We start from the raw sequence: 26823 nt of genomic DNA, 5'->3' as shown, positions 1-26823 counted from the left end.
CACTGCATCCCCAGTGGTGCCAGTGCACTCTCTGGACTCACTGCAGTGCATCCCCAGTGGTGCCAGTGCACTCTCTGGAGTCACTGCAGTGCATCCCCAGTGGTGCCAGTGCACTCTCTGGACTCACTGCACTGCATCACCAGTGGTGCCAGTGCACTCTCTGGACTCACTGCACTGCATTCCCAGTGGTGCCAGTGCACTCTCTGGACTCACTGCAGTGCATCCTCAGTGGTGCCAGTGCACTCTCTGGGCTCACGGCAGTGCATCCCCACTGGTGCCAGGGCACTCTCTGCAGTCACTGCACTGCATCCCCAGTGGTGCCAGTGCACTCTCTGGAGTCACTGCAGTGCATCCCCAGTGGTGCCAGTGCACTCTCTTGTCTCACTGCACTGCATCCCCAGTGGTGCCAGTGCACTCTCTGGACTCACTGCAGTGCATCCCCAGTGGTGCCTGTGCACTCTCTGGAGTCACTGCAGTGCATCCCCAGTGGTGCCAGTGCACTCTCTGGACTCACTGCACTGCATCCCCAGTGGTGCCAGTGCACTCTCTGGACTCACTGCAGTGCATCCCCAGTGGTGCCAGTGCACTCTCTGGACTCACTGCAGTGCATCCCCAGTGGTGCCAGTGCACTCTCCGGACTCACTGCAGTGCATCACCAGTGGTGACAGTGCACTCTCTGGTCTCACTGCACTGCATCCCCAGTGGTGCCAGGGCACTCTCTGGACTCACTGCAGTGCATCCCCAGTGGTGCCAGTGCACTCTCTGGACTCACTGCACTGCATCACCAGTGGTGCCAGTGCACTCTCTGGACTCACTGCAGTGCATCCCCAGTGGTACCAGTGCACTCTCTGGACTCACTGCACTGCATCCCCAGTGGTGACAGTGCACTCTCTGGACTCACTGCACTGCATCCCCAGTGGTGCCAGTGCACTCTCTGGACTCACTGCAGTGCATCTCCATTGGTGCCAGTGCACTCTCTGGTCTCACTGCAGTGCATCCCCAGTGGTGCCAGTGCACCCTCTGGAGTCACTGCAGTGCATCGCCAGTGGTACCAGTGCACTCTCTGGACTCACCGGGGAGCATCCCCAGTGGTGCCAGTGCACTCTCTGCACTCACTGCAGTGCATCCCCAGTGGTGCCAGTGCACTCTCTGGACTCACTGCAGTGCATCCCCAGTGGTCCCAGTGCATTCTCTGCACTCACTGCAGTGCATCCCCAGTGGTGCCAGTGCACTCTCTGGACTCACTGCAGTGCATCCCATTTGGTGCCAGTGCACTCTCTGGACTCACTGCAGTGCATCCCCAGTGGTGCCAGTGCACTCTCTGGAGTAACTGCAGTTCATCCCCAGTGGTGCCAGTGCACTCTCTGGACTCACTGCACTGCATCCCCAGTGGTGCCAGTGCACTCTCTGGACTCACTGCACTGCATCCCCAGTGGTGCCAGTGCACTCTCTGGACTCACTGCACTGCATCCCCAGTGGTGCCAGTGCACTCTCTGGACTCACTGCACTGCATCTCCATTGGTGCCAGGGCACTCTCTGGACTCACTGCACTGCATCCCCAGTGGTGCCAGTGCACTCTCTGGACTCACTGCAGTGCATCCCCAGTGTTGCCAGTGCACTCTCTGGACTCACTGCAGTGCATCCCCAGTGGTGCCAGTGCACTCTCTGGACTCACCGGGGTGCATCCCCAGTGGTGCCAGTGCACTCTCTGGACTCACTGCAGTGCACTGCAGTGCATCCCCAGTGGTGCCAGTGCACTCTCTGGACTCACTGCAGTGCATCCCCAGTAGTGCCAGTGCACTCTCTGGACTCAGTGCACTGCATGCCCAGTGGTGCCAGTGCACTCTCTGGACTCACTGCACTGCATTACCAGTGGTGCCAGTGCACTCTCTGGACTCACTGCAGTGCATCCCCATTAGTGCCATTGCACTCTCTGGAGTCACTGCAGTGCAACCCCAGTGGTGCCAGTGCACTCTCTGGAGTCACTGCAGTGCATCCCCAGTGGTGCCAGTGCACTCTCTGGACTCACTGCACTGCATGCCCAGTGGTGCCAGTGCACTCTCTGGACTCACGGCAGTGCATCCCCAGTGGTGACAGTGCACTCTCTGGACTCACTGCACTGCATCCCCAGTGGTGCCAGGGCACTCTCTGGACTCACTGCAGTGCATCCCCTGTGGTGACAGTGCACTCTCTGGACTCACTGCAGTGCATCCCCAGTGGTGCCAGTGCACCCTCTGGAGTCACTGCAGTGCATCCCCAGTGGTGCCAGTGCACTCTCTGGAGTCACTGCAGTGCATCCCCAGTGGTGCCAGTGAACTCTCTGGACTCACTGCAGTGCATCCTCAGTGGTGCCATGGCAATCCCTGGACTCATTGCACTGCATCCCCAGTAGTGCCAGTGTACTCTCTGGACTCACTGCACTGCATCCCCAGTGGTGCCAGTGCACTCTCTGGACTCACTGCAGTGCATCCCCATTGGTGCCAGTGCACTCTCTGGACTCACTGAACTGCATCTCAAGTGGTGCCAGTGCACTCACTGGACTCACTGCACTGCATCCCCTGTGGTGTCAGTGCACTCTCTGGACTCACTGCACTGCATCCCCAGTGGTGCCAGTACACTCTCTGGACTCACTGCACTGCATCCCCAGTGCTGCCAGGGCACTCTATGCAATCACTGCACTGCAACCCCAGTGGTGCCAGTGCACTCTCTGGACTCACTGCACTGCATCCCCAGTGGTGCCACTAAACTCTCTGGACTCACTGCACTGCATCCCCAGTGGAGCCACTAAACTCTCTGGACTCACTGCACTGCATCCCCAGTGGTGCCAGTGCACTCTCTGGACTCACTGCAGTGCATTCCCAGTGGTGCCAGTGCACTCTCTGGACTCACTGCACTGCATCCCCAGTGGTGCCAGTGCACTCTCTGGACTCACTGCAGTGCATCCCTAGTGGTGCCAGTACACTCTCTGGACTCACTGCACTGCATCCCCAGTGGTGACAGTGCACTCTCTGGACTCACTGAAGTGCATCCACAGTGGTGCCAGTGCACTCTCCGGACTCACTGCAGTGCATCCCCAGTGGTGCCAGTGCACTCTCTGGACTCACTGCACTGCATCCCCAGTGGTGCCAGTGCACCCTCTGGACTCACTGCAGTGCATCCCCACTGGTGCCAGTGCACTCTCTGCAGTCACTGCAGTGCATCCCCAGTGGTGCCAGTGCACTCTCTGGACTCACTGCACTGCATCCCCAGTGGTGCCAGTGCACTCTCTGGACTCACTGCACTGCATCCCCAGTGGTGCCAGTGCACTCTCTGGACTCACTGCAGTGCATCTCCATTGGTGCCAGTGCACTCTCTGGTCTCACTGCAGTGCATCCCCAGTGGTGCCAGTGCACCCTCTGGAGTCACTGCAGTGCATCGCCAGTGGTACCAGTGCACTCTCTGGACTCACCGGGGAGCATCCCCAGTGGTGCCAGTGCACTCTCTGCACTCACTGCAGTGCATCCCCAGTGGTGCCAGTGCACTCTCTGGACTCACTGCAGTGCATCCCCAGTGGTCCCAGTGCATTCTCTGCACTCACTGCAGTGCATCCCCAGTGGTGCCAGTGCACTCTCTGGACTCACTGCAGTGCATCCCATTTGGTGCCAGTGCACTCTCTGGACTCACTGCAGTGCATCCCCAGTGGTGCCAGTGCACTCTCTGGAGTAACTGCAGTTCATCCCCAGTGGTGCCAGTGCACTCTCTGGACTCACTGCACTGCATCCCCAGTGGTGCCAGTGCACTCTCTGGACTCACTGCACTGCATCCCCAGTGGTGCCAGTGCACTCTCTGGACTCACTGCACTGCATCCCCAGTGGTGCCAGTGCACTCTCTGGACTCACTGCACTGCATCTCCATTGGTGCCAGGGCACTCTCTGGACTCACTGCACTGCATCCCCAGTGGTGCCAGTGCACTCTCTGGACTCACTGCAGTGCATCCCCAGTGTTGCCAGTGCACTCTCTGGACTCACTGCAGTGCATCCCCAGTGGTGCCAGTGCACTCTCTGGACTCACCGGGGTGCATCCCCAGTGGTGCCAGTGCACTCTCTGGACTCACTGCAGTGCACTGCAGTGCATCCCCAGTGGTGCCAGTGCACTCTCTGGACTCACTGCAGTGCATCCCCAGTAGTGCCAGTGCACTCTCTGGACTCAGTGCACTGCATGCCCAGTGGTGCCAGTGCACTCTCTGGACTCACTGCACTGCATTACCAGTGGTGCCAGTGCACTCTCTGGACTCACTGCAGTGCATCCCCATTAGTGCCATTGCACTCTCTGGAGTCACTGCAGTGCAACCCCAGTGGTGCCAGTGCACTCTCTGGAGTCACTGCAGTGCATCCCCAGTGGTGCCAGTGCACTCTCTGGACTCACTGCACTGCATGCCCAGTGGTGCCAGTGCACTCTCTGGACTCACGGCAGTGCATCCCCAGTGGTGACAGTGCACTCTCTGGACTCACTGCACTGCATCCCCAGTGGTGCCAGGGCACTCTCTGGACTCACTGCAGTGCATCCCCTGTGGTGACAGTGCACTCTCTGGACTCACTGCAGTGCATCCCCAGTGGTGCCAGTGCACCCTCTGGAGTCACTGCAGTGCATCCCCAGTGGTGCCAGTGCACTCTCTGGAGTCACTGCAGTGCATCCCCAGTGGTGCCAGTGAACTCTCTGGACTCACTGCAGTGCATCCTCAGTGGTGCCATGGCAATCCCTGGACTCATTGCACTGCATCCCCAGTAGTGCCAGTGTACTCTCTGGACTCACTGCACTGCATCCCCAGTGGTGCCAGTGCACTCTCTGGACTCACTGCAGTGCATCCCCATTGGTGCCAGTGCACTCTCTGGACTCACTGAACTGCATCTCAAGTGGTGCCAGTGCACTCACTGGACTCACTGCACTGCATCCCCTGTGGTGTCAGTGCACTCTCTGGACTCACTGCACTGCATCCCCAGTGGTGCCAGTACACTCTCTGGACTCACTGCACTGCATCCCCAGTGCTGCCAGGGCACTCTATGCAATCACTGCACTGCAACCCCAGTGGTGCCAGTGCACTCTCTGGACTCACTGCACTGCATCCCCAGTGGTGCCACTAAACTCTCTGGACTCACTGCACTGCATCCCCAGTGGAGCCACTAAACTCTCTGGACTCACTGCACTGCATCCCCAGTGGTGCCAGTGCACTCTCTGGACTCACTGCAGTGCATTCCCAGTGGTGCCAGTGCACTCTCTGGACTCACTGCACTGCATCCCCAGTGGTGCCAGTGCACTCTCTGGACTCACTGCAGTGCATCCCTAGTGGTGCCAGTACACTCTCTGGACTCACTGCACTGCATCCCCAGTGGTGACAGTGCACTCTCTGGACTCACTGAAGTGCATCCACAGTGGTGCCAGTGCACTCTCCGGACTCACTGCAGTGCATCCCCAGTGGTGCCAGTGCACTCTCTGGACTCACTGCACTGCATCCCCAGTGGTGCCAGTGCACCCTCTGGACTCACTGCAGTGCATCCCCACTGGTGCCAGTGCACTCTCTGCAGTCACTGCAGTGCATCCCCAGTGGTGCCAGTGCACTCTCTGGACTCACTGCACTGCATCCCCAGTGGTGCCAGTGCACTCTCTGGACTCACTGCACTGCAATCCCAGTGGTGGCAGTGCATTCTCTGGACTCACTGCAGTGCATCCCCAGTGGTGCCAGTGCACTCTCTGGACTCACTGCACTGCATCCCCACTGGTGCCAGTGCACTCTCTGGACTCACGGCACTGCATCCCCAGTGGTGCCAGGGCACTCTCTGGACTCACTGCCCTGCATCCCCAGTGGTGCCATTGCACTCTCTGTACTCACTGCACTGCATCCCCAGTGGTGCCAGTGCACTCTCTGGACTCACTGCACTGCATCCCCAGTGGTGCCAGTGCATTCTCTGGACTCACTGCAGTGCATCCCCAGTGGTGCCAGTGCACTCTCTGGACTCACTGCACTGCATCCCCAGTGGTGCCAGTGCACTCTCTGGACTCACGGCAGTGCATCTCCATTGGTGCCAGGGCACTCTCTGGACTCACTGCACTGCATCCCCTGTGGTGCCATTGCACTCTCTGGACTCACGGCACTGCATCCCCAGTGGTGCCAGTGCACTCTCTGGACTCACGGCAGTGCATCCCCAGTGGTGCCAGTGCACTCTCTGGACTCACTGCACTGCATCCCCAGTGGTGCCAGTGCACTCTCTGGACTCACGGCACTGCATCCCCAGTGGTGCCAGGGCACTCTCTGGACTCACTGCCCTGCATCCCCAGTGGTGCCATTGCACTCTCTGGACTCACTGCACTGCATCCCCAGTGGTGCCAGTGCACTCTCTGGACTCACTGCACTGCATCCCCAGTGGTGCCAGTGCATTCTCTGGACTCACTGCAGTGCATCCCCAGTGGTGCCAGTGCACTCTCTGGACTCACTGCAGTGCATCCCCAGTGGTGCCAGTGCACTCTCCGGACTCACGGCAGTGCATCTCGATTGGTGCCAGGGCACTCTCTGGACTCACTGCACTGCATCCCCTGTGGTGCCATTGCACTCTCTGTATTCACTGTACTGCATCCCCAGTGGTCCCAGTGCACTCTCTGCAGTTCCTGCAGTGCATCTTCTGTGGTGCCAGTGCACTCTCTGGTCTCACTGCAGTGCATCCCCAGTGGTGCCAGTGCACCCTCTGGAGTCACTGCAGTGCATCCCCAGTGGTGCCAGTGCACTCTCTGGACTCACTGCACTGCATCCCCAGTGGTGCCAGTGCACTCTCTGGACTCATTGCAGTGCATACCCTGTGGTGCCAGTGCACTCTCTGGACTCACTGCACTGCATCCCCAGTGGTGCCAGTGCACTCTCTGGACTCACTGCACTGCATCCCCAGTGGTGCCAGTGGAGTCTCTGGACTCACTGCAGTGCATCCCCAGTGGTACCAGTGCACTCTCTGGACTCACCGGGGAGCATCCCCAGTGGTGCCAGTGCACTCTATGGACTCATTGCACTGCATCCCCCAGTGGTGCCTGTGCAGTCTCTTTACTCACTGCACTGCATCACCAGTGGTGCCATTGCACTCTCTGGACTCACTGCAGTGCATCCCCAGTGGTGCCAGTGCACTCTCTGGACTCACTGCACTGCATCCCCAGTGGTGCCAGTGCACTCTCTGGACTCACGGCAGTGCATCCCCAGTGGTGCCAGTGCACTCTCTGCAGTCACTGCAGTGCATCCCCAGTGGTGCCAGTGCACTCTCTGGACTCACGGCAGTGCATCCCCAGTGGTGCCAGGGCACTCTCTGGACTCACTGCCCTGCAACCCCAGTGGTGCCATTGCACTCTCTGTACTCACTGCACTGCATCCCCAGTGGTGCCAGTGCACTCTCTGGACTCACTGCAGTGCATCCCCAGTGGTGCCAGTGCACTCTCTGGACTCACGGCAGTGCATCCCCAGTGGTGCCAGGGCACTCTCTGCACTCACTGCAGTGCATCCCCAGTGGTGCCAGTGCACTCTCTGGAGTCACTGAAGTGCATCCCCTGTGGTGGCAGTGCACTCTCTGGACTCACCGGGGTGCATACCAATGGTGCCAGTGCACTCTCTGGAGTCACTGCAGTGCATCCCCAGTGGTGCCAATGCACTCTCTGGACTCACTGCACTGCATCCCCAGTGGTGCCAGTGCACTCTCTGGACTCACTGCAGTGCATTCCCAGTGGTGCCAGTGCACTCTCTGGACTCACTGCACTGCATCCCCAGTGGTGCCAGTGCACTCTCTGGACTCACTGCAGTGCATCTCCATAGGTGCCAGTGCACTCTCTGGTCTCACTGCAGTGCATCCCCAGTGGTGCCAGTGCACCCTCTGGACTCACTGCACTGCATCCCCAGTGGTGCCAGTGCACTCTCTGGACTCACCGGGGTGCATCCCCAGTGGTGTCAGTGCACTCTCTGGACTCACTGCAGTGCATCCCCAGTGGTGCCAGGGCACTCTCCGGACTCACTGCAGTGCATCCCCAGTGGTGCCAGGGCACTCTCTGGTCTCACTGCAGTGCATCCCCAGTGGTGCCAGTGCACCCTCTGGAGTCACAGCAGTGCATCCCCAGTGGTGCCAGTGCATTCTCTGGAGTCACTGCAGTTCATCCCCAGTGGTGCCAGTGCACTCTCTGGACTCACTGCAGTGCATCCCCAGTGGTGCCAGTGCACTCTCTGGAGTCACTGAAGTGCATCCCCTGTGGTGGCAGTGCACTCTCTGGACTCACCGGGGTGCATCCCCAGTGGTGCCAGTGCACTCTCTGGAGTCACTGCAGTGCATCCCCTGTGGTGCCAGTGCACTCTCTGGACTCACTGCACTGCATCACCAGTGGTGCCAGTGCACTCTCTGGACTCACTGCACTGCATCCCCTGTGGTGCCAGTGCACTCTCTGGACTCACTGCAGTGCATCGCCACTGGTGCCAGTGCACTCTCTGCAGTCACTGCAGTGCATCCCCACTGGTGCTAGGGCACTCTCTGGACTCACTGCACTGCATCCCCAGTGGTGCCAGTGCACTCTCTGGACTCACTGCACTGCAATCCCAGTGGTGGCAGTGCATTCTCTGGACTCACTGCAGTGCATCCCCAGTGGTGCCAGTGCACTCTCTGGACTCACTGCACTGCATCCCCACTGGTGCCAGTGCACTCTCTGGACTCACGGCACTGCATCCCCAGTGGTGCCAGGGCACTCTCTGGACTCACTGCCCTGCATCCCCAGTGGTGCCATTGCACTCTCTGTACTCACTGCACTGCATCCCCAGTGGTGCCAGTGCACTCTCTGGACTCACTGTACTGCATCCCCAGTGGTGCCAGTGCATTCTCTGGACTCACTGCAGTGCATCCCCAGTGGTGCCAGTGCACTCTCTGGACTCACTGCAGTGCATCCCCAGTGGTGCCAGTGCACTCTCTGGACTCACGGCAGTGCATCTCCATTGGTGCCAGGGCACTCTCTGGACTCACTGCACTGCATCCCCTGTGGTGCCATTGCACTCTCTGGACTCACGGCACTGCATCCCCAGTGGTGCCAGTGCACTCTCTGGACTCACGGCAGTGCATCCCCAGTGGTGCCAGTGCACTCTCTGGACTCACGGCACTGCATCCCCAGTGGTGCCAGGGCACTCTCTGGACTCACTGCCCTGCATCCCCAGTGGTGCCATTGCACTCTCTGTACTCACTGCACTGCATCCCCAGTGGTGCCAGTGCACTCTCTGGACTCACTGCACTGCATCCCCAGTGGTGCCAGTGCATTCTCTGGACTCACTGCAGTGCATACCCAGTGGTGCCAGTGCACTCTCTGGACTCACTGCAGTGCATCCCCAGTGGTGCCAGTGCACTCTCTGGACTCACGGCAGTGCATCTCCATTGGTGCCAGGGCACTCTCTGGACTCACTGCACTGCATCCCCTGTGGTGCCATTGCACTCTCTGTATTCACTGTACTGCATCCCCAGTGGTCCCAGTGCACTCTCTGCAGTTCCTGCAGTGCATCCCCTGTGGTGCCAGTGCACTCTCTGGTCTCACTGCAGTGCATCCCCAGTGGTGCCAGTGCACCCTCTGGAGTCACTGCAGTGCATCCCCAGTGGTGCCAGTGCACTCTCTGGACTCACTGCACTGCATCCCCAGTGGTGCCAGTGTACTCTCTGGACTCATTGCAGTGCATACCCTGTGGTGCCAGTGCACTCTCTGGACTCACTGCACTGCATCCCCAGTGGTGCCAGTGCACTCTCTGGACTCACTGCACTGCATCCCCAGTGGTGCCAGTGGAGTCTCTGGACTCACTGCAGTGCATCCCCAGTGGTACCAGTGCACTCTCTGGACTCACCGGGGAGCATCCCCAGTGGTGCCAGTGCACTCTATGGACTCATTGCACTGCATCCCCCAGTGGTGCCTGTGCAGTCTCTTTACTCACTGCACTGCATCACCAGTGGTGCCATTGCACTCTCTGGACTCACTGCAGTGCATCCCCAATGGTGCCAGTGCACTCTCTGCTGTCACTGCAGTGCATCCCCAGTGGTGCCAGTGCACTCTCTGGACTCACGGCAGTGCATCCCCAGTGGTGCCAGTGCACTCTCTGCAGTCACTGCAGTGCATCCCCAGTGGTGCCAGTGCACTCTCTGGACTCACTGCACTGCATCCCCACTGGTGCCAGTGCACTCTCTGGACTCACTGCAGTGCATCTCCATTGGTGCCAGTGCACTCTCTGGTCTCACTGCAGTGCATCCCCAGTGGTGCCAGTGCACCCTCTGGACTCACTGCACTGCATCCCCAGTGGTGCCAGTGCACTCTCTGGACTCACCGGGGTGCATCCCCAGTGGTGTCAGTGCACTCTCTGGACTCACTGCAGTGCATCCCCAGTGGTGCCAGGGCACTCTCCGGACTCACTGCAGTGCATCCCCAGTGGTGCCAGGGCACTCTCTGGTCTCACTGCAGTGCATCCCCAGTGGTGCCAGTGCACCCTCTGGAGTCACAGCAGTGCATTCCCAGTGGTGCCAGTGCATTCTCTGGAGTCACTGCAGTTCATCCCCAGTGGTGCCAGTGCACTCTCTGGACTCACTGCAGTGCATCCCCAGTGGTGCCAGTGCACTCTCTGGAGTCACTGAAGTGCATCCCCTGTGGTGGCAGTGCACTCTCTGGACTCACCGGGGTGCATCCCCAGTGGTGCCAGTGCACTCTCTGCAGTCACTGCAGTGCATCCCCAGTGGTGCTAATGCACTATCTGGACTCACTGCACTGCATCCCCAGTGGTGCCAGTGCACTCTCTGGACTCACTGCAGTGCATCCCCAGTGGTGCCAGTGCACTCTCTGGACTGACTGCAGTGCATCCCCTGTGGTGCCAGTGCACTCTCTGGACTCACTGCACTGCATCACCAGTGGAGCCAGTGCACTCTCTGGACTCACTGCACTGCATCCCCTGCGGTGCCAGTGCACTCTCTGGACTCACTGCAGTGCATCCCCACTGGTGCCAGTGCACTCTCTGCAGTCACTGCAGTGCATCTCCATCGGTGCCAGTGCACTCTCTGGACTCACTGCACTGCATCCCCAGTGGTGCCAGTGCACTCTCTGGACTCACTGCACTGCAATCCCAGTGGTGGCAGTGCATTCTCTGGACTCACTGCAGTGCATCCCCAGTGGTGCCAGTGCACTCTCTGGACTCACTGCACTGCATCCCCACTGGTGCCAGTGCACTCTCTGGACTCACGGCACTGCATCCCCAGTGGTGCCAGGGCACTCTCTGGACTCACTGCCCTGCATCCCCAGTGGTGCCATTGCACTCTCTGTACTCACTGCACTGCATCCCCAGTGGTGCCAGTGCACTCTCTGGGCTCACTGCAGTGCATCCCCAGTGGTGCCAGTGCATTCTCTGGACTCACTGCAGTGCATCCCCAGTGGTGCCAGTGCACTCTCTGGACTCACTGCACTGCATCCCCAGTGGTGCCAGTGCACTCTCTGGACTCACGGCAGTGCATCTCCATTGGTGCCAGGGCACTCTCTGGACTCACTGCACTGCATCCCCTGTGGTGCCATTGCACTCTCTGGACTCACGGCACTGCATCCCCAGTGGTGCCAGTGCACTCTCTGGACTCACGGCAGTGCATCCCCAGTGGTGCCAGTGCACTCTCTGGACTCACTGCACTGCATCCCCAGTGGTGCCAGTGCACTCTCTGGACTCACGGCACTGCATCCCCAGTGGTGCCAGGGCACTCTCTGGACTCACTGCCCTGCATCCCCAGTGGTGCCATTGCACTCTCTGTACTCACTGCACTGCATCCCCAGTGGTGCCAGTGCACTCTCTGGACTCACTGCACTGCATCCCCAGTGGTGCCAGTGCATTCTCTGGACTCACTGCAGTGCATCCCCAGTGGTGCCAGTGCACTCTCTGGACTCACTGCAGTGCATCCCCAGTGGTGCCAGTGCACTCTCTGGACTCACTGCAGTGCATCTCCATTGGTGCCAGGGCACTCTCTGGACTCACTGCACTGCATCCCCTGTGGTGCCATTGCACTCTCTGTATTCACTGTACTGCATCCCCAGTGGTCCCAGTGCACTCTCTGCAGTTCCTGCAGTGCATCCCCTGTGGTGCCAGTGCACTCTCTGGTCTCACTGCAGTGCATCCCCAGTGGTGCCAGTGCACCCTCTGGAGTCACTGCAGTGCATCCCCAGTGGTGCCAGTGCACTCTCTGGACTCACTGCACTGCATCCCCAGTGGTGCCAGTGCACTCTCTGGACTCATTGCAGTGCATACCCTGTGGTGCCAGTGCACTCTCTGGACTCACTGCACTGCATCCCCAGTGGTGCCAGTGCACTCTCTGGACTCACTGCACTGCATCCCCAGTGGTGCCAGTGGAGTCTCTGGACTCACTGCAGTGCATCCCCAGTGGTACCAGTGCACTCTCTGGACTCACCGGGGAGCATCCCCAGTGGTGCCAGTGCACTCTATGGACTCATTGCACTGCATCCCCCAGTGGTGCCTGTGCAGTCTCTTTACTCACTGCACTGCATCACCAGTGGTGCCATTGCACTCTCTGGACTCACTGCAGTGCATCCCCAGTGGTGCCAGTGCACTCTCTGCTGTCACTGCAGTGCATCCCCAGTGGTGCCAGTGCACTCTCTGGACTCACGGCAGTGCATCCCCAGTGGTGCCAGTGCACTCTCTGCAGTCACTGCAGTGCATCCCCAGTGGTGCCAGTGCACTCTCTGGACTCACGGCAGTGCATCCCCAGTGGTGCCAGGGCACTCTCTGGACTCACTGCCCTGCAACCCCAGTGGTGCCATTGCACTCTCTGTACTCACTGCACTGCATCCCCAGTGGTGCCAGTGCACTCTCTGGACTCACTGCACTGCATCCCCAGTGGTGCCAGTGCACTCTCTGGACTCACTGCACTGCATCCACAGTGGTGCCAGTGCACTCTCTGGACTCACTGCAGTGCATCCCCAGTGGTGCCAGTGCACTCTCTGGACTCACGGCAGTGCATCCCCAGTGGTGCCAGGGCACTCTCTGCACTCACCGCAGTGCATCCCCAGTGGTGCCAGTGCACTCTCTGGAGTCACTGAAGTGCATCCCCTGTGGTGGCAGTGCACTCTCTGGACTCACCGGGGTGCATACCAATGGTGCCAGTGCACTCTCTGGAGTCACTGCAGTGCATCCCCAGTGGTGCCAATGCACTCTCTGGACTCACTGCACTGCATCCCCAGTGGTGCCAGTGCACTCTCTGGACTCACTGCAGTGCATTCCCAGTGGTGCCAGTGCACTCTCTGGACTCACTGCACTGCATCCCCAGTAGTGCCAGTGCACTCTCTGGACTCACTGCAGTGCATCTCCATTGGTGCCAGTGCACTCTCTGGTCTCACTGCAGTGCATCCCCAGTGGTGCCAGTGCACCCTCTGGAGTCACTGCAGTGCATCCCCAGTGGTGCCAGTGCACTCTCTGGACTCACCGGGGTGCATCCCCAGTGGTGTCAGTGCACTCTCTGGACTCACTGCAGTGCATCCCCAGTGGTGCCAGGGCACTCTCCGGACTCACTGCAGTGCATCCCCAGTGGTGCCAGGGCACTCTCTGGTCTCACTGCAGTGCATCCCCAGTGGTGCCAGTGCACCCTCTGGAGTCACAGCAGTGCATCCCCAGTGGTGCCAGTGCATTCTCTGGAGTCACTGCAGTTCATCCCCAGTGGTGCCAGTGCACTCTCTGGACTCACTGCAGTGCATCCCCAGTGGTGCCAGTGCACTCTCTGGAGTCACTGAAGTGCATCCCCTGTGGTGGCAGTGCACTCTCTGGACTCACCGGGGTGCATCCCCAGTGGTGCCAGTGCACTCTCTGGAGTCACTGCAGTGCATCCCCAGTGGTGCTAATGCACTATCTGGACTCACTGCACTGCATCCCCAGTGGTGCCAGTGCACTCTCTGGACTCACTGCAGTGCATCCCCAGTGGTGCCAGTGCACTCTCTGGACTGACTGCAGTGCATCCCCTGTGGTGCCAGTGCACTCTCTGGACTCACTGCACTGCATCACCAGTGGTGCCAGTGCACTCTCTGGACTCACTGCACTGCATCCCCTGTGGTGCCAGTGCACTCTCTGGACTCACTGCAGTGCATCCCCAGTGGTGCCAGTGCACTCTCTGGACTCACTGCAGTGCATCCCCAATGGTGCCAGTACACTCTCTGGACTCACTGCACTGCATCCCCAGTGGTGCCAGGGCACTCTCTGGACTCACTGCAGTGCATCCCCAGTGGTGCCAGTGCACTCTCTGGACTCACGGCAGTGCATCCCCACTGGTGCCAGGGCAATCTCTGGACTCACTGCACTGCATCCCCAGTAGTGCCATTGCACTCTCTGGAGTCACTGCAGTGCAACCCCAGTGGTGCCAGTGCACTCTCTGGAGTCACTGCAGTGCATCCCCAGTGGTGCCAGTGCACTCTCTGGAGTCACTGCAGTGCATCCCAAGTGGTGCCAGTGCACTCTCTGGAGTCACTGCAGTGCATCCCCAGTGGTGCCAGTGCACTCTCTGGACTCACTGCACTGCATCCCCAGTGGAGCCATTGCACTCTCTGGACTCACTGCACTGCATCCCCAGTGGTGCCAGTGCACTCTCTGGGCTCACGGGGGAGCATCCCCAGTGGTGCCAGTGCACTCTCTGGACTCACTGCACTGCATCCCAAGTGGTGACTGTGCACTCTCTGGACTCACTGCACTGCATTCCAAGTGGTGCCAGTGCACTCTCTGGACTCACGGCAGTGCATCCCCAGTGGTGCCAGGGCACTCTCTGGACTCACTGCAGTGCATCCCCAGTGGTGCCAGGGCACTCTCTGGACTCACTGCAGTGTATCCCCAGTGGTGCCAGTGCACTCTCTGGGCTCACGGGGGAGCATCCCCCGTGGTGCCAGTGCACTCTCTGGACTCACTGCACTGCATCCCAAGTGGTGACTGTGCACTCTCTGGACTCACTGCACTGCATTCCAAGTGGTGCCAGTGCACTCTTTGCAGTCACTGCAGTGCATCCCCAGTGGTGCCAGTGCACTCTCTGAACTCACTGCAGTGCATCCCTTGTGGTGCCAGTGCACACTCTGGACTCACTGCAGTGCATCCCCAGTGGTGCCAGTGCACTCTCTGCAGTCACTGCAGTGCATCTCCATTGGTGCCAATGCACTCTCTGGTCTAACTGAAGTGCATTCCCAGTGGTGCCAGGGCACCCTCTGGAGTCACAGCAGTGCATCCCCAGTGGTGCCAGTGCTCTCTCTGGAGTCACTGCAGTGCATCCGCAGTGGTGCCAGGGCACTCTCTGCAGTCACTGCACTGCATCCCCAGTGGTGCTAGTGCACTCTCTGGACTCACTGCACTGCATCCCCAGTGATGCCAGTGCACTCTCTGGTCTCACTGCAGTGCATCCCCAGTGGTGCCAGTGCACCCTCTGGAGTCACTGCAGTGCATCCCCTGTGGTGCCAGTGCACTCTCTGGACTCACTGCACTGCATCCCCAGTGGTGCCAGTGAACTCTCTGGACTCACTGCACTGCATCCCCAGTGGTGCCAGTGCATTCTCTGGACTCACTGCAGTGCATCCCCAGTGGTGCTCGTGCACTCTCTGGACTCACTGCACTGCATCCTCAGTGGTGCCAGTGCACTGTCTGGACTCACGGCAGTGCATCCCCAGTGGTGCCAGGGCACTCTCTGGACTTACTGCACTGCATCCCCAGTGGTGCTATTGCACTCTCTGTTCTCACTGCACTGCATCCCCAGTGGTACCAGTGCACTCTCTGCAGTCACTGCAGAGCATCCCCAGTGGTGCCAGTGCACTCTCTGGACTCACTGAACTGCATCCCAAGTGATGGCAGTGCACTCTCTGGAGTCACTGCACTGCATCCCCAGTGGTGCCAGTGCACTCTCTGGACTCACTGCAGTGCATCTCCACTGGTGCCACTGCACTCTCTGGTCTCACTGCAGTGCATCCCCAGTGGTGCCAGTGCACCCTCTAGAGTCACTGCAGAGCATCCCCAGTGGTGCCAGTGCACTCTCTGGACTCACTGCAGTGCATCCCCAGTGGTGCCAGTGCACTCTCTGGACTCACGGCAGTGCATCTCCATTGGTGCCAGTGCACTCTCTGGTCTCACTGCAGTGCACCCCCAGTGGTGCCAGTGCACACTCTGGAGTCACTGCACTGCATCCCCAGTGGTGCCAGTGCACTCTCTGGACTCACTGCAGTGCATCCCCAGTGGTGCCAGTGCATTCTCTGGACTCACGGCAGTGCATCCCCAGTGGTGCCAGTACACTCTCTGGACTCACTGCACTGCATCCCCAGTGGTGCCAGTGCACTCTCTGGACTCACTGCACTGCATGTCCAGTGGTGCCAGTGCACTCTCTGGACTCACTGCACTGCATCCCCAGTGGTGCCAGTGCACTCTCTGGACTCACTGCAGTGCATCCCCACTGGTGCGAGTGCACTCTCTCGTCTCACTGCAGTGCATCCCCAGTGGTGCCAGTGCACCCTCCGGAGTCACTGCAGTGCATCCCCAGTGGTGACAGTGCACTCTCCGGACTCACTGAAGTGCATCCCCAGTGGTGCCAGTGCACTCTCTGGACTCACTGCAGTGCATCCCCACTGGTGCCAGTGCAGTCTCTGGACTCACTGCACTGCATCCCCAGTGGTGCCAGTGCACTCTCTGGAGTCACTGCAGTGCATCCCCAGTGGTGCCAGTGCACTCTCTGGAGTCACTGAAGTGCATCCCCTGTGGTGCCAGTGCACTCTCTGGACTCACCGGGGTGCATCCCCAGTGGTGCCAGTGCACTCTCTGGAGTCACTGCAGTGCATCCCCAGTGGTGCCAGTGCACTCTCTGGACTCACTGCAGTGCATCCCCAGTGGTGCCAGTGCACTCACTGGACTCACTATACTGCATCACCAGTGGTACCAGTGCACTCTCTGGACTCACTGCAGTGCATCCCCAGTGGTGCCAGTGCACTCTCTGGACTCACTGCAGTGCATCCCCAGTGGTGCCAGGGCAATCCCTGGACTCATTGCACTGCATCCCCAGTGGTGCCAGTGCACTCTATGGACTCACTGCACTGCATCCCCAGTGGTGCCAGTGCACTCTCTGGACTCACTGCAGTGCATCCCCAGTGGTGCCAGTGCGCTCTCTGGACTCACTGCACTGCATCCCCAGTGGTGACAGTGCACTCTCCGGACTCACTGAAGTGCATCCCCAGTGGTGCCAGTGCACTCTCCGGACTCACTGCAGTGCATCCCCAGTGGTGCCAGTGCACTCTCTGGACTCACTGGGGTGCATCCCGACTGGTGCCAGTGCACTCTCTGCAGTCACTGCACTGCATCCCAAGTGGTGCCAGTGCACCCTCTGGAGTCACAGCTGTGCATCCCCAGTGGTGCCAGTGCACTCTCTGGACTCACTGCACTGCATCCCCAGTGGTGCCAGTGCATTCTCTGGACTCACTGCAGTGCATCCCCAGTGGTGCTCGTGCACTCTCTGGACTCACTGCACTGCATCCTCAGTGGTGCCAGTGCACTCTCTGGACTCACGGCAGTGCATCCCCAGTGGTGCCAGGGCACTCTCTGGACTTACTGCACTGCATCCCCAGTGGTGCTATTGCACTCTCTGTTCTCACTGCACTGCATCCCCAGTGGTACCAGTGCACTCTCTGCAGTCACTGCAGAGCATCCCCAGTGGTGCCAGTGCACTCTCTGGACTCACTGAACTGCATCCCAAGTGATGCCAGTGCACTCTCTGGAGTCACTGCACTGCATCCCCAGTGGTGCCAGTGCACTCTCTGGACTCACTGCAGTGCATCTCCACTGGTGCCACTGCACTCTCTCGTCTCACTGCAGTGCATCCCCAGTGGTGCCAGTGCACCCTCTGGAGTCACTGCAGAGCATCCCCAGTGGTGCCAGTGCACTCTCTGGACTCACTGCAGTGCATCCCCAGTGGTGCCAGTGCACTCTCTGGACTCACGGCAGTGCATCTCCATTGGTGCCAGTGCACTCTCTGGTCTCACTGCAGTGCACCCCCAGTGGTGCCAGTGCACACTCTGGAGTCACTGCACTGCATCCCCAGTGGTGCCAGTGCACTCTCTGGACTCACTGCAGTGCATCCCCAGTGGTGCCAGTGCATTCTCTGGACTCACGGCAGTGCATCCCCAGTGGTGCCAGTACACTCTCTGGACTCACTGCACTGCATCCCCAGTGGTGCCAGTGCACTCTCTGGACTCACTGCACTGCATGTCCAGTGGTGCCAGTGCACTCTCTGGAGTCACTGCACTGCATCCCCAGTGGTGCCAGTGCACTCTCTGGACTCACTGCAGTGCATCCCCACTGGTGCGAGTGCACTCTCTCGTCTCACTGCAGTGCATCCCCAGTGGTGCCAGTGCACCCTCCGGAGTCACTGCAGTGCATCCCCAGTGGTGACAGTGCACTCTCCGGACTCACTGAAGTGCATCCCCAGTGGTGCCAGTGCACTCTCTGGACTCACTGCAGTGCATCCCCACTGGTGCCAGTGCAGTCTCTGGACTCACTGCACTGCATCCCCAGTGGTGCCAGTGCACTCTCTGGAGTCACTGCAGTGCATCCCCAGTGGTGCCAGTGCACTCTCTGGAGTCACTGAAGTGCATCCCCAGTGGTGCCAGTGCACTCTCTGGACTCACCGGGGTGCATCCCCAGTGGTGCCAGTGCACTCTCTGGAGTCACTGCAGTGCATCCCCAGTGGTGCCAGTGCATTCTCTGGACTCACGGCAGTGCATCCCCAGTGGTGCCAGTACACTCTCTGGACTCACTGCACTGCATCCCCAGTGGTGCCAGTGCACTCTCTGGACTCACTGCACTGCATGTCCAGTGGTGCCAGTGCACTCTCTGGACTCACTGCACTGCATCCCCAGTGGTGCCACTGCACTCTCTGGTCTCACTGCAGTGCATCCCCAGTGGTGCCAGTGCACCCTCTAGAGTCACTGCAGAGCATCCCCAGTGGTGCCAGTGCACTCTCTGGACTCACTGCAGTGCATCCCCAGTGGTGCCAGTGCACTCTCTGGACTCACGGCAGTGCATCTCCATTGGTGCCAGTGCACTCTCTGGTCTCACTGCAGTGCACCCCCAGTGGTGCCAGTGCACACTCTGGAGTCACTGCACTGCATCCCCAGTGGTGCCAGTGCACTCTCTGGACTCACTGCAGTGCATCCCCAGTGGTGCCAGTGCATTCTCTGGACTCACGGCAGTGCATCCCCAGTGGTGCCAGTACACTCTCTGGACTCACTGCACTGCATCCCCAGTGGTGCCAGTGCACTCTCTGGACTCACTGCACTGCATGTCCAGTGGTGCCAGTGCACTCTCTGGACTCACTGCACTGCATCCCCAGTGGTGCCAGTGCACTCTCTGGACTCACTGCAGTGCATCCCCACTGGTGCGAGTGCACTCTCTCGTCTCACTGCAGTGCATCCCCAGTGGTGCCAGTGCACCCTCCGGAGTCACTGCAGTGCATCCCCAGTGGTGACAGTGCACTCTCCGGACTCACTGAAGTGCATCCCCAGTGGTGCCAGTGCACTCTCTGGACTCACTGCAGTGCATCCCCACTGGTGCCAGTGCAGTCTCTGGACTCACTGCACTGCATCCCCAGTGGTGCCAGTGCACTCTCTGGAGTCACTGCAGTGCATCCCCAGTGGTGCCAGTGCACTCTCTGGACTCACTGCAGTGCATCCCCAGTGGTGCCAGTGCACTCACTGGACTCACTATACTGCATCACCAGTGGTACCAGTGCACTCTCTGGACTCACTGCAGTGCATCCCCAGTGGTGCCAGTGCACTCTCTGGACTCACTGCAGTGCATCCCCAGTGGTGCCAGGGCAATCCCTGGACTCATTGCACTGCATCCCCAGTGGTGCCAGTGCACTCTATGGACTCACTGCACTGCATCCCCAGTGGTGCCAGTGCACTCTCTGGACTCACTGCAGTGCATCCCCAGTGGTGCCAGTGCGCTCTCTGGACTCACTGCACTGCATCCCCAGTGGTGACAGTGCACTCTCCGGACTCACTGAAGTGCATCCCCAGTGGTGCCAGTGCACTCTCCGGACTCACTGCAGTGCATCCCCAGTGGTGCCAGTGCACTCTCTGGACTCACTGGGGTGCATCCCGACTGGTGCCAGTGCACTCTCTGCACTCACTGCACTGCATCCCAAGTGGTGCCAGTGCACCCTCTGGAGTCACAGCTGTGCATCCCCAGTGGTGCCAGTGCACTCTCTGGACTCACTGCACTGCATCCCCAGTGGTGCCATTGTATTCTCTGGACTCACTGCAGTGCATCCCCAGTGGTGCTCGTGCACTCTCTGGACTCACTGCACTGCATCCTCAGTGGTGCCAGTGCACTCTCTGGACTCACGGCAGTGCATCCCCAGTGGTGCCAGGGCACTCTCTGGACTTACTGCACTGCATCCCCAGTGGTGCTATTGCACTCTCTGTTCTCACTGCACTGCATCCCCAGTGGTACCAGTGCACTCTCTGCAGTCACTGCAGAGCATCCCCAGTGGTGCCAGTGCACTCTCTGGACTCACTGAACTGCATCCCAAGTGATGCCAGTGCACTCTCTGGAGTCACTGCACTGCATCCCCAGTGGTGCCAGTGCACTCTCTGGACTCACTGCAGTGCATCTCCACTGGTGCCACTGCACTCTCTCGTCTCACTGCAGTGCATCCCCAGTGGTGCCAGTGCACCCTCTGGAGTCACTGCAGAGCATCCCCAGTGGTGCCAGTGCACTCTCTGGACTCACTGCAGTGCATCCCCAGTGGTGCCAGTGCACTCTCTGGACTCACGGCAGTGCATCTCCATTGGTGCCAGTGCACTCTCTGGTCTCACTGCAGTGCACCCCCAGTGGTGCCAGTGCACACTCTGGAGTCACTGCACTGCATCCCCAGTGGTGCCAGTGCACTCTCTGGACTCACTGCAGTGCATCCCCAGTGGTGCCAGTGCATTCTCTGGACTCACGGCAGTGCATCCCCAGTGGTGCCAGTACACTCTCTGGACTCACTGCACTGCATCCCCAGTGGTGCCAGTGCACTCTCTGGACTCACTGCACTGCATGTCCAGTGGTGCCAGTGCACTCTCTGGAGTCACTGCACTGCATCCCCAGTGGTGCCAGTGCACTCTCTGGACTCACTGCAGTGCATCCCCACTGGTGCGAGTGCACTCTCTCGTCTCACTGCAGTGCATCCCCAGTGGTGCCAGTGCACCCTCCGGAGTCACTGCAGTGCATCCCCAGTGGTGACAGTGCACTCTCCGGACTCACTGAAGTGCATCCCCAGTGGTGCCAGTGCACTCTCTGGACTCACTGCAGTGCATCCCCACTGGTGCCAGTGCAGTCTCTGGACTCACTGCACTGCATCCCCAGTGGTGCCAGTGCACTCTCTGGAGTCACTGCAGTGCATCCCCAGTGGTGCCAGTGCACTCTCTGGAGTCACTGAAGTGCATCCCCAGTGGTGCCAGTGCACTCTCTGGACTCACCGGGGTGCATCCCCAGTGGTGCCAGTGCACTCTCTGGAGTCACTGCAGTGCATCCCCAGTGGTGCCAGTGCACTCTCTGGACTCACTGCAGTGCATCCCCAGTGGTGCCAGTGCACTCACTGGACTCACTATACTGCATCACCAGTGGTACCAGTGCACTCTCTGGACTCACTGCAGTGCATCCCCAGTGGTGCCAGTGCACTCTCTGGACTCACTGCAGTGCATCCCCAGTGGTGCCAGGGCAATCCCTGGACTCATTGCACTGCATCCCCAGTGGTGCCAGTGCACTCTCTGGACTCACTGCACTGCATCCCCAGTGGTGCCAGTGCACTCTCTGGACTCACTGCAGTGCATCCCCAGTGGTGCCAGTGCGCTCTCTGGACTCACTGCACTGCATCCCCAGTGGTGACAGTGCACTCTCCGGACTCACTGAAGTGCATCCCCAGTGGTGCCAGTGCACTCTCCGGACTCACTGCAGTGCATCCCCAGTGGTGCCAGTGCACTCTCTGGACTCCCTGGGGTGCATCCCGACTGGTGCCAGTGCACTCTCTGCAGTCACTGCACTGCATCCCAAGTGGTGCCAGTGCACCCTCTGGAGTCACAGCTGTGCATCCCCAGTGGTGCCAGTGCACTCTCTGGACTCACTGCACTGCATTCCCAGTGGTGCCAGTGCACTCTCTGGACTCACTGCACTGCATTCCCAGTGGTGTCAGTGCACTCTCTGGACTCACTGCAGTGCATCCTCAGTGGTGCCAGTGCACTCTCTGGGCTCACGGCTGTGCATCCCCAGTGGTGCCAGTGCACTCTCTGGACTCACTGCAGTGCATCCCCAGTGGTGCCAGTGCACTCTCTGGAGTCACTGCACTGCATCCCCTGTGGTGCCAGTGCACTCTCTGGACTCACTGCACTGCATCCCCAGTGATGCCAGTGCACTCTCTGGACTCACTGCACTGCATCCCCAGTGGTGCCAGTGCACTCTCTGGACTCACTGCACTGCATCCCCAGTGGTGCCAGTGCACTCTCTGGACTCACGGCACTGCATCCCCAGTGGTGCCAGTGCACTCTCTGGACTCACTGCAGTGCATCCCCAGTGGTGCCAGTGCACTCTCTGGACTCACTGCACTGCATCCCCAGTGGTGCCAGTGCACTCTCTGGTGTCACTGCACTGCATCTCCAGTGGTGCCAGTGCACTCTCTGGACTCACTGCAGTGCATCCCCAGTGGTGCCAGTGCACTCTCTGGACTCACTGCACTGCATCCCCAGTGGTGACAGTGCACTCTCTGGACTCACTGCACTGCATCACCAGTGGTGCCAGTGCACTCTCTGGACTCACTGCACTGCATTCCCAGTGGTGCCAGTGCACTCTCTGGACTCACTGCAGTGCATCCTCAGTGGTGCCAGTGCACTCTCTGGGCTCACGGCAGTGCATCCCCAGTGGTGCCAGGGCACTCTCTGCAGTCACTGCACTGCATCCCCAGTGGTGCCAGTGCACTCTCTGGACTCACGGCACTGCATCCCCAGTGGTGCCAGTGCACTCTCTGGACTCACTGCACTGCATCCCCAGTGGTGCCAGTGCACTCTCTGGACTCACTGCAGTGCATCCCCAGTGGTGCCTGTGCACTCTCTGGAGTCACTGCAGTGCATCCCCAGTGGTGCCAGTGCACTCTCTGGACTCACTGCACTGCATCCCCAGTGGTGCCAGTGCACTCTCTGGACTCACTGCACTGCATCCCCAGTGGTGCCAGTACACTCTCTGGACTCACTGCACTGCATCCCCAGTGGTGCCAGTGCACTCTCCGGACTCACTGCAGTGCATCCCCAGTGGTGACAGTGCACTCTCTGGTCTCACTGCACTGCATCCCCAGTGGTGCCAGGGCACTCTCTGGTCTCACTGCAGTGCATCCCCAGTGGTGCCAGTGCACTCTCTGGACTCACTGCACTGCATCACCAGTGGTGCCAGTGCACTCTCTGGACTCACTGCAGTGCATCCCCAGTGGTACCAGTGCACTCTCTGGACTCACTGCAGTGCATCCCCAGTGGTGCCAGTGCACTCTCTGGACTCACTGCAGTGCATCCCCAGTGGTACCAGTGCACTCTCTGGACTCACCGGGGAGCATCCCCCGTGGTGCCAGTGCACTCTCTGGACTCACTGCAGTGCATACCCTGTGGTGCCAGTGCACTCTCTGGACTCACTGCACTGCATCCCCAGTGGTGCCAGTGCACTCTCTGCAGTCACTGCAGTGCATCCCCAGTGGTGCCAGTGCACTCTCTGGACTCACTGAACTGCATTCAAAGTGCTGCCAGTGCACTCTCTGGAGTCACGGGGAGCATCCCCCGTGGTGCCAGTGCACTCTCTGGACTCACTGCAGTGCATCCCCAGTGGTGCCATTGTACTCTCAGGACTCACTGCACTGCATCCCCAGTGGTGCCTGTGCATTCTCTGGACTCACTGCAGTGCATCCCCAGTGGTGCCAGTGCACTCTCTGGACTCACTGCACTGCATCCCCAGTGGTGCCAGTGCACTCTCTGGACTCAATGCACTGCATCCCCAGTGGAGCCAGTGCACTCTCTGGACTCACTGCAGTGCATCCCCAGTGGTTCCAGTGCACCCTCTGGAGTCACAGCAGTGCATCCCCAGTGGTGGCAGTGCACTCTCTGGACTCACGGCAGTGCATCCCCAGTGGTGCCAGTGGAGTCTCTGGACTCACTGCAGTGCATCCCCAGTGGTGCCAGTGCACCCTCTTTAGTCACTGCAGTGCATCCCCACTGGTGCCAGTGCACTCTCTGCAGTCACTGCAGTGCAACCCCAGTGGTGCCAGTGCACTCTCTGGACTCACTGAACTGCATCCCAAGTGGTGCCAGTGCACTCTCTGGAGTCACTGCACTGCATCCCCAGTGGTGCCAGTGCACTCTCTGGACTCACTGCAATGCATTTCCATTGGTGCCAGTGCACTCTCTGGTCTCACTGCAGTGCATCCCCAGTGGTGCCAGTGCACTCTCTGGACTCACTGCAGTGCATCCCCAGTGGTGCCAGTGCACTCTCTGGACTCACTGCAGTGCATCCCCAGTGGTGCCAGTGCACTCTCTGGACTCACTGCACTGCATCCCCAGTGGTGCCAGTGCACTCTCTGGACTCACTGCAGTGCATCCCCAGTGGTGCCAGTGCACTCTCTGGACTCACTGCAGTGCATCACCAGTAGTGCCATTGCACTCTCTGGAGTCACTGCAGTGCAACCCCAGTGGTGCCAGTGCACTCTCTGGAGTCACTGCACTGCATCCCCAGTGGTGCCAGTGCAGTCTCTGGACTCACTGCAGTGCATCCCCAGTGGTGCCAGTGCACTCTCTGGACTCACTGCAGTGCATCCCCAGTGGTGCCAGTGCACTCTCTGGACTCACTGCAGTGCATCCCCAGTGGTGCCAGTGCACTCTCTGGACTCACTGCAGTGCATCCCCAGTTGTGCCAGTGCACTCTCTGGACTCACTGCAGTGCATCCCCAGTGGTGCCAGTGTACTCTCTGCACTCACGGCAGTGCATCCCCACTGGTGCCAGGGCAATCTCTGGACTCACTGCACTGCATCCCCAGTGGAGCCATTGCACTCTCTGGACTCACTGCACTGCAATCCCAGTGGTGCCAGTGCACTCTCTGGACTCAATGCACTGCATCACCAGTGGTGCCATTGCACTCTCTGGAGCCACTGCAGTCCATCCCCAGTGGTGCCAGTGCACTCTCTGGACTCACGGCAGTGCATCCCCAGTGGTGCCAGGGCACTCTCTGGAGTCACTGCACTGCATCCCCAGTGGTGCCAGTGCACTCTCTGGACTCACTGCAGTGCATCCCCACTGGTGCCAGTGCACTCTCTCGTCTCACTGCAGTGCATCCCCAGTGGTGCCAGTGCACCCTCCGGAGTCACTGCAGTGCATCCCCAGTGGTGCCAGTGCACTCTCTGGACTCACTGAAGTGCATCCCCAGTGGTGCCAGTGCACTCTCTGGACTCACTGCAGTGCATCTCCATTGGTGCCACTGCACTCCCTGGTCTCACTGCAGTGCATCCCCAGTGGTGCCAGTGCACCCTCTGGAGTCACTGCAGAGCATCCCCAGTGGTGCCAGTGCACTCTCTGGACTCACTGCAGTGCATCCCCAGTGGTGCCAGTGCACTCTCTGGACTCACGGCAGTGCATCTCCATTGGTGCCAGTGCACTCTCTGGTCTCACTGCAGTGCACCCCCAGTGGTGCCAGTGCACACTCTGGAGTCACTGCACTGCATCCCCAGTGGTGCCAGTGCACTCTCTGGACTCACTGCAGTGCATCCCCAGTGGTGCCAGTGCATTCTCTGGACTCACGGCAGTGCATCCCCTGTGGTGCCAGTACACTCTCTGGACTCACTGCACTGCATCCCCAGTGGTGCCAGTGCACTCTCTGGACTCACTGCACTGCATGTCCAGTGGTGCCAGTGCACTCTCTGGAGTCACTGCACTGCATCCCCAGTGGTGCCAGTGCACTCTCTGGACTCACTGCAGTGCATCCCCACTGGTGCCAGTGCACTCTCTCGTCTCACTGCAGTGCATCCCCAGTGGTGCCAGTGCACCCTCCGGAGTCACTGCAGTGCATCCCCAGTGGTGACAGTGCACTCTCCGGACTCACTGAAGTGCATCCCCAGTGGTGCCAGTGCACTCTCTGGACTCACTGCAGTGCATCACCACTGGTGCCAGTGCAGTCTCTGGACTCACTGCACTGCATCCCCAGTGGTGCCAGTGCACTCTCTGGAGTCACTGCACTGCATCCCCAGTGGTGCCAGTGCACTCTCTGGAGTCACTGAAGTGCATCCCCTGTGGTGCCAGTGCACTCTCTGGACTCACCGGGGTGCATCCCCAGTGGTGCCAGTGCACTCTCTGGAGTCACTGCAGTGCATCCCCAGTGGTGCCAGTGCACTCTCTGGACTCACTGAACTGCATCCCCAGTGTGCCAGTGCACTCACTGGACTCACTATACTGCATCACCAGTGGTACCAGTGCACTCTCTGGACTCACTGCAGTGCATCCCCAGTGGTGCCAGTGCACTCTCTGGACTCACTGCAGTGCATCCCCAGTGGTGCCAGGGCAATCCCTGGACTCATTGCACTGCATCCCCAGTGGTGCCAGTGCACTCTCTGGACTCACTGCACTGCATCCCCAGTGGTGCCAGTGCACTCTCTGGACTCACTGCAGTGCATCCCCATTGGTGCCAGTGCAGTCTCTGGACTCACTGAACTGCATCCCAAGTGGTGCCAGTGCACTCACTGGACTCACTGCCGTGCATCCCCTGT

This window comes from Anser anser, assembly GCF_964211835.1.
Source record: "Anser anser genome assembly, chromosome: 3".
Classification (NCBI taxonomy): Eukaryota; Metazoa; Chordata; class Aves; order Anseriformes; family Anatidae; genus Anser; species Anser anser.
This window is presented reverse-complemented; position numbering follows the sequence as displayed.